Raw genomic sequence first — 11,551 nt, forward strand, 5'->3', positions numbered from 1 at the left:
TGGAGATCGACCTCCCCGGGGGCGGCGCGGCGCAGAAGCTTTGCGGCGGCTAGGTCAAGGAGCGTGCCGCTCTGATACCATGTTGAAGGATAGAGGGGGAGAGAGATATGCGGAATATGTTGGATGTTGTATTGAGCCTCTCGGGCGAGTATATATAGTGGTACAGACTTGGAGGCTAAGATAGCTCTCCTAGAGATATGGTAGGTAGAGATTACAAATCCTAGACTACCTAATATACATATACCAAATATATCTCTAAAACATAACACAAACATACTCACATAACATGCATTAAAGATCGAAGTTAACAGAGTTTTAATATCGACAAAGACACTAGAAGCGCCCCATTGTCGATAGAACCTATACACACAAGACGTCAACAACAAAATATTGTTGATGCCTAAGTCCGGAAAAAGAGTGCACCTTTCTACAAAAATGTCCTAGAAACATACTAGCACAATACACGGTAAAGATTGAAGTTGTAGACCTTTCATTTTCTTTCACTCGAAAAGGAGGATAACCATGATATACTTGATGCACACAACCATATTAACAAAGTCAATACAAGCACCACATTGTCAATAGAAACGTCTCTGTCAGGCACACAAAACAACGATAACAAAATCTTGCTGATGCGGCTCACATGGTGTGGGTGTGTCGATGAGGCTGCCTTCAAAGGCGGAGCTAGCTCCCGGCGACCCCGGGCAGCTGCACGAGCTCAGCTGGGAAAGCTCCAAAGAAATTTGAGTAAAACACGAAGATTTCTCATTAGGTTAAATGGGCAAATGGCTTAGCTGCTCAACTCCTTTAGTTCCTGCCTGAGCTGAACAATCTGGCTAGCTCCGCCACTGGCCGCCTTGCGTGGTGGAGCTATGTGGTTAACAACATAGTTGATTTCGTGCAACGTGCAAAGCCGCAACGGTTCTGTTGTGCAGGCCAGTCCCTCAATTTTATCGGGTTTTCCCCTACGAGCGGCAAAAGCAGGTCTCTCCCATCTTCGACTTTGCCATAAGATCGACGATGTAGACTTCCATATTCTAGCCGATCACATGCTGGTATGTGCAACCCCCTTCTTCAATTTAGGAGGAAATATGTGATGGGTTCGTTGCATGTAAAACAAAAAATTTCTACCGTGAACATGAACAAAAACCAAGATCCAATCTAGGAAGAAGCAAGATCTAATCTATGAAGATCTAAGCAACGACATGTATGAGATACTAACCCTCGAAGATCCAAAGCCTTACGAGATCAGATCTCGTTGTTGATGTAGTCGATCGTCCCGTGCTGCAATCCGGCAGCACTTCCGTACTCGGTCATGCGTACGGTGTCGATGATGTCCATCCTCTCCCCGTTCCAGCGGGCAGCGGAGGTGTGGTAGCTCTCCTCGGAATCCCAGCAGCACGACGGCGTGGTGGTGGTGGTGGAGGAGAAAAATTGCAGGGCTTCGCCAAGCTGGAGCAGAATTATGGTGGAGGAAGAGAGGGGGCAGCCAGACTTTAGTGTGTCGAGGCAAGGGGTCGGTTGCCCCTGTCCCCTATTTATAGAGGGAGGGGCGGCCAAGGAAGCCCCTTGGGCCCCACCATCACACAGAAGGAAGGGGGATCAGAAATCATCCCCTTCCAAGTTTGCTTCCTCTTCCAAAACTGCTCCCTCGGTTTTAGGGATTTAATCTTATCCTCCGGGATTTGATCTTATCCCTAGGTGGGCTGGGAGGCTGGGCCTTGAGGGCCTGGTGCCCCTGGCCCATTAGGCCAGGCTGCACTCCCTTGGCCCATGTGGTCCCTCCCGGGGTGGTGGGCTGATACGTCTCCGACGTATCGATAATTTCTTATGTTCTATGCCATATTATTGATGATACCTACATGTTTTATGCACACTTTATGTCATATTCGTGCATTTTCACGGAACTAACCTATTAACAAGATGCCGAAGTGCCGGTTCTTGTTTTCTGCTGTTTTTGGTTTCAGAAATCCTAGTAACGAAATATTCTCGGAATTGGACGAAATCAAGACCCAGGGGCCTATTTTGCCACGAACCTTCCAGAAGACCGAAGAGCATACGAAGTGGGGCCACGAGGTGGCCAAACCACAAGGCGGCGCAGCCAAGGAGGGGCCCGCGCCGCCCTGTGGTGTGGGCCCCTCGTCAGCCCCCCGACTCTGCCCTTCCGCCTACTTAAAGCCTCCGTCGCGAAACCCCTGATGCGAAGAACCACGATACGGAAAACCTTCCGGAGCCGCCGCCATCGCGAAGCCAAGATCTGGGGGACAGGAGTCTCTGTTCCGGCACCTCGCCGGAGCGGGGAAGTGCCCCGGAAGGCTTCTCCATCGACACCGCTGCCATCTCCACCGCCATCTTCATCACCGCTGCTGCTCCCATGAGGAGGGAGTAGTTCTCCATCGAGGCTCGGGGCTGTACCGGTAGCTATGTGGTTCATCTCTCTCCTATGTACTTCAATGCAATAATCTCATGAGCTGCCTTACATGATTGAGATTCATATGATGATGCTTGTAATCTAGATGTCGCTATGCTAGTCAAGTGAGTTTTACTTATGTGATCTCTGGAGACTCCTTGTCCCACGTGTGTAAAGGTGACAGTGTGTGCACCGTGTGGGTCTCTTAGGCTATATTTCACAGAATACTTACTCACTGTTATGAATGGCATAGTGAAGTGCTTATTTGTATCCCTTTATGATTGCAATGTATTTTGTATCACAATTTATCTATGTGCTACTCTAGCAATGTTATTAAAGTAGTTTTATTCCTCCTGCACGGTGTAATGGTGACAGTGTGTGCATCCGTGTTAGTACTTGGTGTATGCTATGATTATGATCTCTTGTAGATTATGAAGTTAACTATTGCTATGATAGTATTGATGTGTATTATTCCTCCTACATAGTGTGAAGGTGATAGTGTGCATACTATGTTAGTACTTGGTTTAGTCTTATTGATCTTTCATGCACTCTAAGGTTATTTAAATATGAACATTGAATTGTGGAGCTTGTTAACTCCGGCATTGAGGATTCGTGTAATCCTACGCAATGTGTTCATCATCCAACAAGAGTGTAGAGTATGCATTTATCTATTCTGTTATGTGATCAAAGTTTAGAGTGTCCACTAGTGAAAGTCTATTCCCTAGGCCTTGTTCCTAAATATCGCTGTCGTCTGCTTGTTTACTTGTTTTCTTGCGTTACTACTGCTGCAATACTTGTTTTACTTGTTTTCTCTCGCAAACAATCATCTTCCACACAATTCGGTTAATCCTTTGTTACAGCAAGCCGGTGAGATTGACAACCTCATCTGTTTCGTTGGAGCAAAGTACTTTGGTTGTGTTGTGCAGGTTCCACGTTGGCGCCGGAATCTCCGGTGTTGCGCCGCACTACATCCCGCCGCCATCAACCTTCAACGTGCTTCTTGGCTCCTCCTGGTTCGATAAACCTTGGTTTCTTTCTCGAGGGAAAACTTGCTGCTGTGCGCATCATACCTTCCTCTTGGGGTTGCCCAATGAACGTGTGAAATACACGCCATCAAGCATATTTTCACGGCGCCGTTGCCGGGGAGATCAAGACACGCTGCAAGGGGAGTCTCCACTTCTCAATCTCTTTACTTTGTTTTTGTCTTGCTTTATTTTATTTACTACTTTGTTTGCTGCATTATATCAAAACACACAAAAAAAATTAGTTGCTAGCTTTACTTTATTTACTATCTTGTTTGCTATATCAAAAACACAAAAAAATTAGTTACTTGTTTTACTTTACTTAATATCATGCATGTTTTTATTTCACTAGTTAAGCATAATGGAAAACAACAAAAATATGAGAGATCTTTATGAACTTTATCTTGAATTAGGACATGATGTGTTTGAAGAGAGAATTAAAAAACCCATGGAACTTTATATGCATGCTAATGGGAATGTTATTACTATGGATGCTTTGAACACCATTGTTGCTAATGCTATGGAAAATTCTAAGCTTGGGGAAGCTGGCTCCGATGAGCATGATCTTTTTAGTCCCCCAAGCATTGAGGAGAAAATTTTCTTTTATGATTGCAATATGCCTCCTATATATGATGATAGCCACTTTGTTGAATTTGCTCCCACTACAACTAATAAAATTGATTATGCTTTCGTGGAGAGTAATAATTTTATGCATGAGACTCATGATAAGAATGCTTTATGTGATAGTTACATTGTTGAGTTTGCTCATGATGCTACTGAAAATTATTATGAGAGAGGAAAATATGGTTGTAGAAATTTTCATGTTACTAAAACACCTCTCTATGTGCTGAAATTTTTGAAGCTACACTTGTTTTATCTTCCTATGCTTGTTACTTTGCTCTTCATGAACTTGTTTATTTACAAGATTCCTATGCATAGGAAGCATTTTAGACTTAAATGTGTTTTGAATTTGCCTCTTGATGCTCTCTTTTGCTTCAAATACTATTTCTTGCGGGTGCATCATTAAAATTGCTCGAGCCCATCTTAATGGCTATAAAGAAAGAACTTCTTGGGAGATAACCCATGTGTTATTTTGCTACAGTATTTTTGTTTTATATTTGTGTCTTGGAAGTTGTTTACTACTGTAGCAACCTCTCCTTATCTTAGTTTTGAGTTTTGTTGTGCCAAGTAAAGTCTTTGATAGTAAAGTAAGTACTAGATTTGGATTACTTGCGCAGTTCCAGATTTCTTTTCTGTCACGAATCTGGGTCTACCTCCCTGTAGGTAGCTCAGAAAATTAAGCCAATTTACGTGCATGATCCTCAGATATGTACGCAACTTTCATTCAATTTGAGAATTTTCATTTGAGCAATTCTGGTGGCCTAATAAAATCCATCTTTACGGACTGTTCTGTTTTGACAGATTCTGCCTTTTATTTTGCATTGCCTCTTTTGCTATGTTGGATGAATTTCTTTGATCCATTAATGTCCAGTAGCTTTATGCAATGTCCAGAAGTGTTAAGAATGATTGTGTCACCTCTGAACATGTTAATTTTTATTATGCACTAACCCTCTAATGAGTTGTTTCGAGTTTGGTGTGGAGGAAGTTTTCAAGGATCAAGAGAGGAGTATGATGCAATATGATCAAGGAGAGTGAAAGCTCTAAGCTTGGGGATGCCCCGGTGGTTCACCCCTGCATATTCTAAGAAGACTCAAGCGTCTAAGCTTGGGGATGCCCAAGGCATCCCCTTCTTCATCGACAACATTATCGAGGTTCCTCCCCCGAAACTATATTTTTATTCCGTCACATCTTATGCACTTTGCTTGGAGCGTCGGTTTGTTTTTGTTTTTGTTTTGTTTGAATAAAATGGATCCTAGCATTCACTTTATGGGAGAGAGACACGCTCCGCTGTAGCATATGGACAAGTATGTCCTTAGGCTCTACTCATAGTATTCATGGCGAAGTTACTTCTTCGTTAAATTGTTATATGGTTGGAATTGGAAAATGCTACATGTAGTAATTCTAAAATGTCTTGGATAATTTGATACTTGGCAATTGTTGTGCTCATGTTTAAGCTCTTGCATCATATACTTTGCACCCATTAATGAAGAAATACTTAGAGCTTGCTAATTTGGTTTGCATATTTGGTTTCTCTAGAGTCTAGATAATATCTAGTATTGAGTTTTGAACAACAAGGAAGACGGTGTAGAGTCTTATAATGTTTACAATATGTCTTTTATGTGAGTTTTGCTGCACCGTTCATCCTTGTGTTTGTTTCAAACAACCTTGGTAGCCTAAACCTTGTATCGAGAGGGAATACTTCTCATGCATCCAAAATCCTTGAGCCAACCACTATGCCATTTGTGTCCACCATACCTACCTACTACATGGTATTTATCCGCCATTCCAAAGTAAATTGCTTGAGTGCTACCTTTAAAATTCCATCATTCACCTTTACAATATATAGATCATGGGACAAATAGCCTAAAAACTATTGTGGTATTGAATATGTACTTATGCACTTTATCTCTTATTAAGTTGCTTGTTGTGCGATAACCATGTTTCTGGGGACGCCATCAACTATTCTTTGTTGAATATCATGTGAGTTGCTATGCATGTCCGTCTTGTCTGAAGTAAGAGAGATCTACCACCTTAATGGTTGGAGCATGCATATTGTTAGAGAAGAACTTTGGGCCGCTAACTAAAGCCATGATTCATGGTGGAAGTTTCAGTTTTGGACATACATCCTCAATCTCATATGAGAATAATAATTGTTGCCACATGCTTATGCATTAAAGAGGAGTCCATTATCCGTTGTCCATGTTGTCCCGGTATGGATGTCTAAGTTGAGAATAATTAAAAGCGAGAAATCCAAAATGCGAGCTTTCTCCTTAGACCTTTGTACGGGCGACATGGAGGTACCCCATTGTGACACTTGGTTAAAACATGTGCATTGCAAAGATCCGGTAGTCCAAGCTAATTAGGACAAGGTGCGGGCACTATTAGTATACTATGCATGAGGCTTGCAACTTGTAAGATATAACTTTCATAACTCATATGCTTTATTACTACCGTTGACAAAATTGTTTCATGTTTTCAAAATAAAAGCTCTAGCACAAATATAGCAATCGATGCTTTCCTCTTTGAAGGACCATTCTTTTTACTTTTATGTTGAGTCAGTTCACCTATTTCTCTCCACCTCAAGAAGCAAACACTTGTGTGAACTATGCATTGATTCCTACATACTTGCATATTGCACTTGTTATATTACTCTATGTTGACAATTATCCATGAGATATACATGTTACAAGTTGAAAGCAACCGCTGAAACTTAATCTTCCTTTGTGTTGCTTCAATACCTTTACTTTGATTTATTGCTTTATGAGTTAACTCTTATGCAAGACTTATTGATGCTTGTCTTGAAGTACTATTCATGAAAAGTCTTTGCTTTATGATTCACTTGTTTACTCATGTCATTACCATTGTTTTGATCGCTGCATCCACTACATATGTTTACAAATAGTATGATCAAGGTTATGATGGCATGTCACTTCAGAAATTATCTTTGTTATCGTTTTACCCGCTCGGGACGAGCGAAACTAAGCTTGGGGATGCTTGATACGTCTCCGACGTATCGATAATTTCTTATGTTCTATGCCATATTATTGATGATACCTACATGTTTTATGCACACTTTATGTCATATTCGTGCATTTTCCGGAACTAACCTATTAACAAGATGCCGAAGTGCCAGTCTTTGTTTTCGCTGTTTTTGGTTTCAGAAATCCTAGTAACGAAATATTCTCGGAATTGGACGAAATCAAGACCCGGGGCCTATTTTGCCACGAACCTTCCGGAAGACCGAAGAGCATACGAAGTGGGGCCACGAGGTGGCCAAACCACAAGGCGGCGCGGCCAAGGAGGGGCCCGCGCCGCCCCGTGGTGTGGGCCCCTCGTCAGCCCCGCGACTCGCCCTTCCGCCTACTTAAAGCCTCCGTCGCGAAACCCCCGATGCGAAGAACCACGATACGGAAAACCTTCCGCAGCCGCCGCCATCGCGAAGCCAAGATCCGGGGGACAGGAGTCTCGTTGTTCCGGCACCCGCCGGAGCGGGGAAGTGCCCCCGTAAGGCTTCTCCATCGACACCGCTGCCATCTCCACCGCCATCTTCATCACCGCTGCTGCTCCCATGAGGAGGGAGTAGTTCTCCATCGAGGCTCGGGGCTGTACCGGTAGCTATGTGGTTCATCTCTCTCCTATGTACTTCAATACAATAATCTCATGAGCTGCCTTACATGATTGAGATTCATATGATGATGCTTGTAATCTAGATGTCGCTATGCTAGTCAAGTGAGTTTTACTTATATGATCTCCGGAGACTCCTTGTCCCACGTGTGTAAAGGTGACAGTGTGTGCACCGTGTGGGTCTCTTAGGCTATATTTCACTGAATACTTACTCACCGTTATGAATGGCATAGTGAAGTGCTTATTTATATCCCTTTATGATTGCAATGTATTTTGTATCACAATTTATCTATGTGCTACTCTAGCAATGTTATTAAAGTAGTTTTATTCCTCCTGCACGGTGTAATGGTGACAGTGTGTGCATCCGTGTTAGTACTTGGTTTATGCTATGATTATGATCTCTTGTAGATTATGAAGTTAACTATTGCTATGATAGTATTGATGTGTATTATTCCTCCTACATAGTGTGAAGGTGACAGTGTGCATACTATGTTAGTACTTGGTTTAGTCTTATTGATCTTTCATGCACTCTAAGGTTATTTAAATATGAACATTGAATTGTGGAGCTTGTTAACTCCGGCATTGAGGATTCGTGTAATCCTACGCAATGTGTTCATCATCCAACAAGAGTGTAGAGTATGCATTTATCTATTCTCGTTATGTGATCAAAGTTGAGAGTGTCCACTAGTGAAAGTCTATTCCCTAGGCCTTGTTCCTAAATATCGCTATCGCTGCTTGTTTACTCGTTTTATCGCGTTACTACTGCTGCAATACTTGTTTTATCGTTTTCTCTGCAAACAATCATCTTCCACACAATTCGGTTAATCCTTTGTTACAGCAAGCCGGTGAGATTGACAACCTCACTCGTTTCGTTGGGGCAAAGTACTTTGGTTGTGTTGTGCAGGTTCCACGTTGGCGCCGGAATCTCTGGTGTTGCGCCGCACTACATCCCGCCGCCATCAACCTTCAACGTGCTTCTTGGCTCCTCCTGGTTCGATAAACCTTGGTTTCTTTCTGAGGGAAAACTTGCTGCTGTGCGCATCATACCTTCCTCTTGGGGATGCCCAACGAACGTGTGAAATACACGCCATCATGGGCCCACCGGTGGCCCTCTAGAACCTTCTAGAAGCTCCGGTTAAACACCGAAACTTTTTTCGAACCCCGGAAAATAACTTCCCTTATGTGCATCTTATTCTTCGGACCACTTTGGACCTCCTCGTGATGTCATGGATCCCATCCGAGACTCCGAACAACATTCGGTCTCCATCTCATATTCCGAAGCTACTATACAACATCGAACCTTAAGCGCGTCACCCTACGGTTCGTGAACTATGCAGACATGATCGAGACTCCTCTCCGACCAATAACCAATAGCGGAACCTAAAGATCCATAATGTATCCCACACATTCAGCGATAACTCAGTGATCGATTGAACCATTAACATACGATACCGATTCCGTTTGTCACGTGATACTTTAGTTGTCCGAGGTTCGATCATCGGTATCTCCATACCTAGTTCAACCTCGTTTCCGACAAGTACTCTTTACTCGCACCGTGGTATGTCATCTCTTGTGACCTTGTCACATGATTGCAAGCTAATTAGACGACATTCCACCGAGAGGGCCCAGAGTATATCTATCCGTCATCGGGATGGACAAATCCCACTCTTGATCCATATGCCTCAACTCGATCATACTTTCCGAATACTCAATCCCATCTTTATAACCACCCATTTACGCAATGGCGTTCGATGTAATCAAAAGACCCTTCCGGTGTAAGTGATTTACATGATCTCATGGTCGAAAGACTAGGTAACTATGTATCAAAAGTTTATAGGAAGATGAACTTAATGACTTGATCTTATGCTACACTTATTTGGGTGTGTGTCCATTATATCATTCACCCAATGACATAACCTTGTTATTAACAACATCCAATGTTCATGATCACGAAACCATGATCATCTATTAATCAACAAGCTAGTTAAACAAGAGGCTTACTGGGTACTCCTTGTTGTTTACATAACACACGTGTATCAATGTTTCGGTTAATACAATTATAGGATGGGATGCAAACATTTATCATAAACACAAAGATATAATAATAACTATTTTATTATTGCCTCTTGGGCATATCTCCAACAGTCTCCCACTTGCACTAGAGTCAATAATCTAGATTACATTTGTAAAGATATAAAACCTTGGCCTTCTGGTGCTTATCATGTTTTGCTCACGGGAAAGGAATCTGACACGCTCAGAAACGTATATATTTTGCAATTCATTTGCGTTTGCACGCATCACTCATTTTCCAAATGAATCGGCATTAATCGTATATGCTTAGTCCTCTGGTGGAACCTTAATTCCGCGGTCTAAAATAAGTCAGTAATATTGTCACACACAATATAGCTTCAAAGTTCTGACACTATCGGAACTACACCAAGTTCTCAAAGAACTCCTCAACTTAAACATCCTCAGTCACTGTCAAAACAATGACATAATCTGTTTTTGTTTGTAGAATCTGTCACAATATTTACAACTCATCTAAATCTAGCATAGACTTCTTCTAGCTCATTGTGCTACCTTTTAATCAACACTTAGCCTAATTGAGATTGAAATTTATTTTTATATGTGACCAAACTAATATCGGTGCAACAACTTACAGCGATTTGTTTGTCATTACCCCATATAAAACTATATACATATCCTTGGTTCTTCTAAAGTACTCAAGTATATTCTTACTGTCGTCTAATGATCATCACATGAATCATTCTGGTATATGCTCGTAACACTTTAGAGCATAGGACATCTGATTGTGTACATATTCTTCGTGATCTAAAATCACTTCATGTGTTTTTACTCATTGAGTGTCAAATACAATCAAGTCTTGTTAAAACTTCACATGGAAAAGAACACCTTCTTAATGTTTTCGTATTGAACTATTTCAATATTCATTCTATGTACTTTGACTGAAACTTACTATGCAATTCAATCTATCTTCATAGATCTTGACGCTAAATATGTTTTAGTCCATATCCTTTCATTGGAATTAATTATCAATGAAACCTTTTAATCACATCAAGTACATAATTACATCATTTATAATCAATGATATGTCATCCACATATAATATTATAACTATGTCTCAGCGCTCCCACTTAATTTCTTGCAAATACAAGCATCTTCATCGTTTCTGGTGAAATCAAAAACTCTTTGACTATTTCATCCGGTTAAGATTCCAACTCCGCGATACTCACTTCATCCAATTGCCAGCAAAAACTCTTGGTTTGTATCTAGTATACATCCTTTATACACACTTATGGTAAGAAATGTATTTCTGCCATCCTACTATCATATCTCATAAAAGAAATATGTAGCGATTACTAGAATAATCTACATAGACTATAATCATCGCTACGGAAGATCTAATCTTATCGTAGTCAACTCTTTGAAACAACTTTTCGACAAGTCGAGCTTCTTCAAGGATATTCCATCCAAGTCCATCAATTTTATAGATCCATTTACTTTAAAAAAAGTATTCACCTATCTTGGATTTCATGACGCTTAGCCATTTTAACGGAGTCAGGGCCCATCATAACTTCTTTGTATGTAGTTGGTTTATCATTGTTCAAAATCATTCCTTTGTCCAAAAATCATTTATTTGATCACAAAGTAAACCACATCTACAAGGTTCAATAGGTACTTTGATCTCCATGACTATAACACTTTGTAGACATGGGAGTCATGATCGTGGCTGCTTCCGGAACCATTTCCGATGCTGCGCTACTCTGATCATCATGCTCAGGTTCATAAACCTTATCAAGTTCCATTTTCCTCCCACTCAAATACTTTGCTAGAAACAATTTATTGGAAATAA

Source organism: Lolium rigidum, chromosome 3 (genome assembly GCF_022539505.1).
Source record: "Lolium rigidum isolate FL_2022 chromosome 3, APGP_CSIRO_Lrig_0.1, whole genome shotgun sequence".
Taxonomy (NCBI): domain Eukaryota; kingdom Viridiplantae; phylum Streptophyta; class Magnoliopsida; order Poales; family Poaceae; genus Lolium; species Lolium rigidum.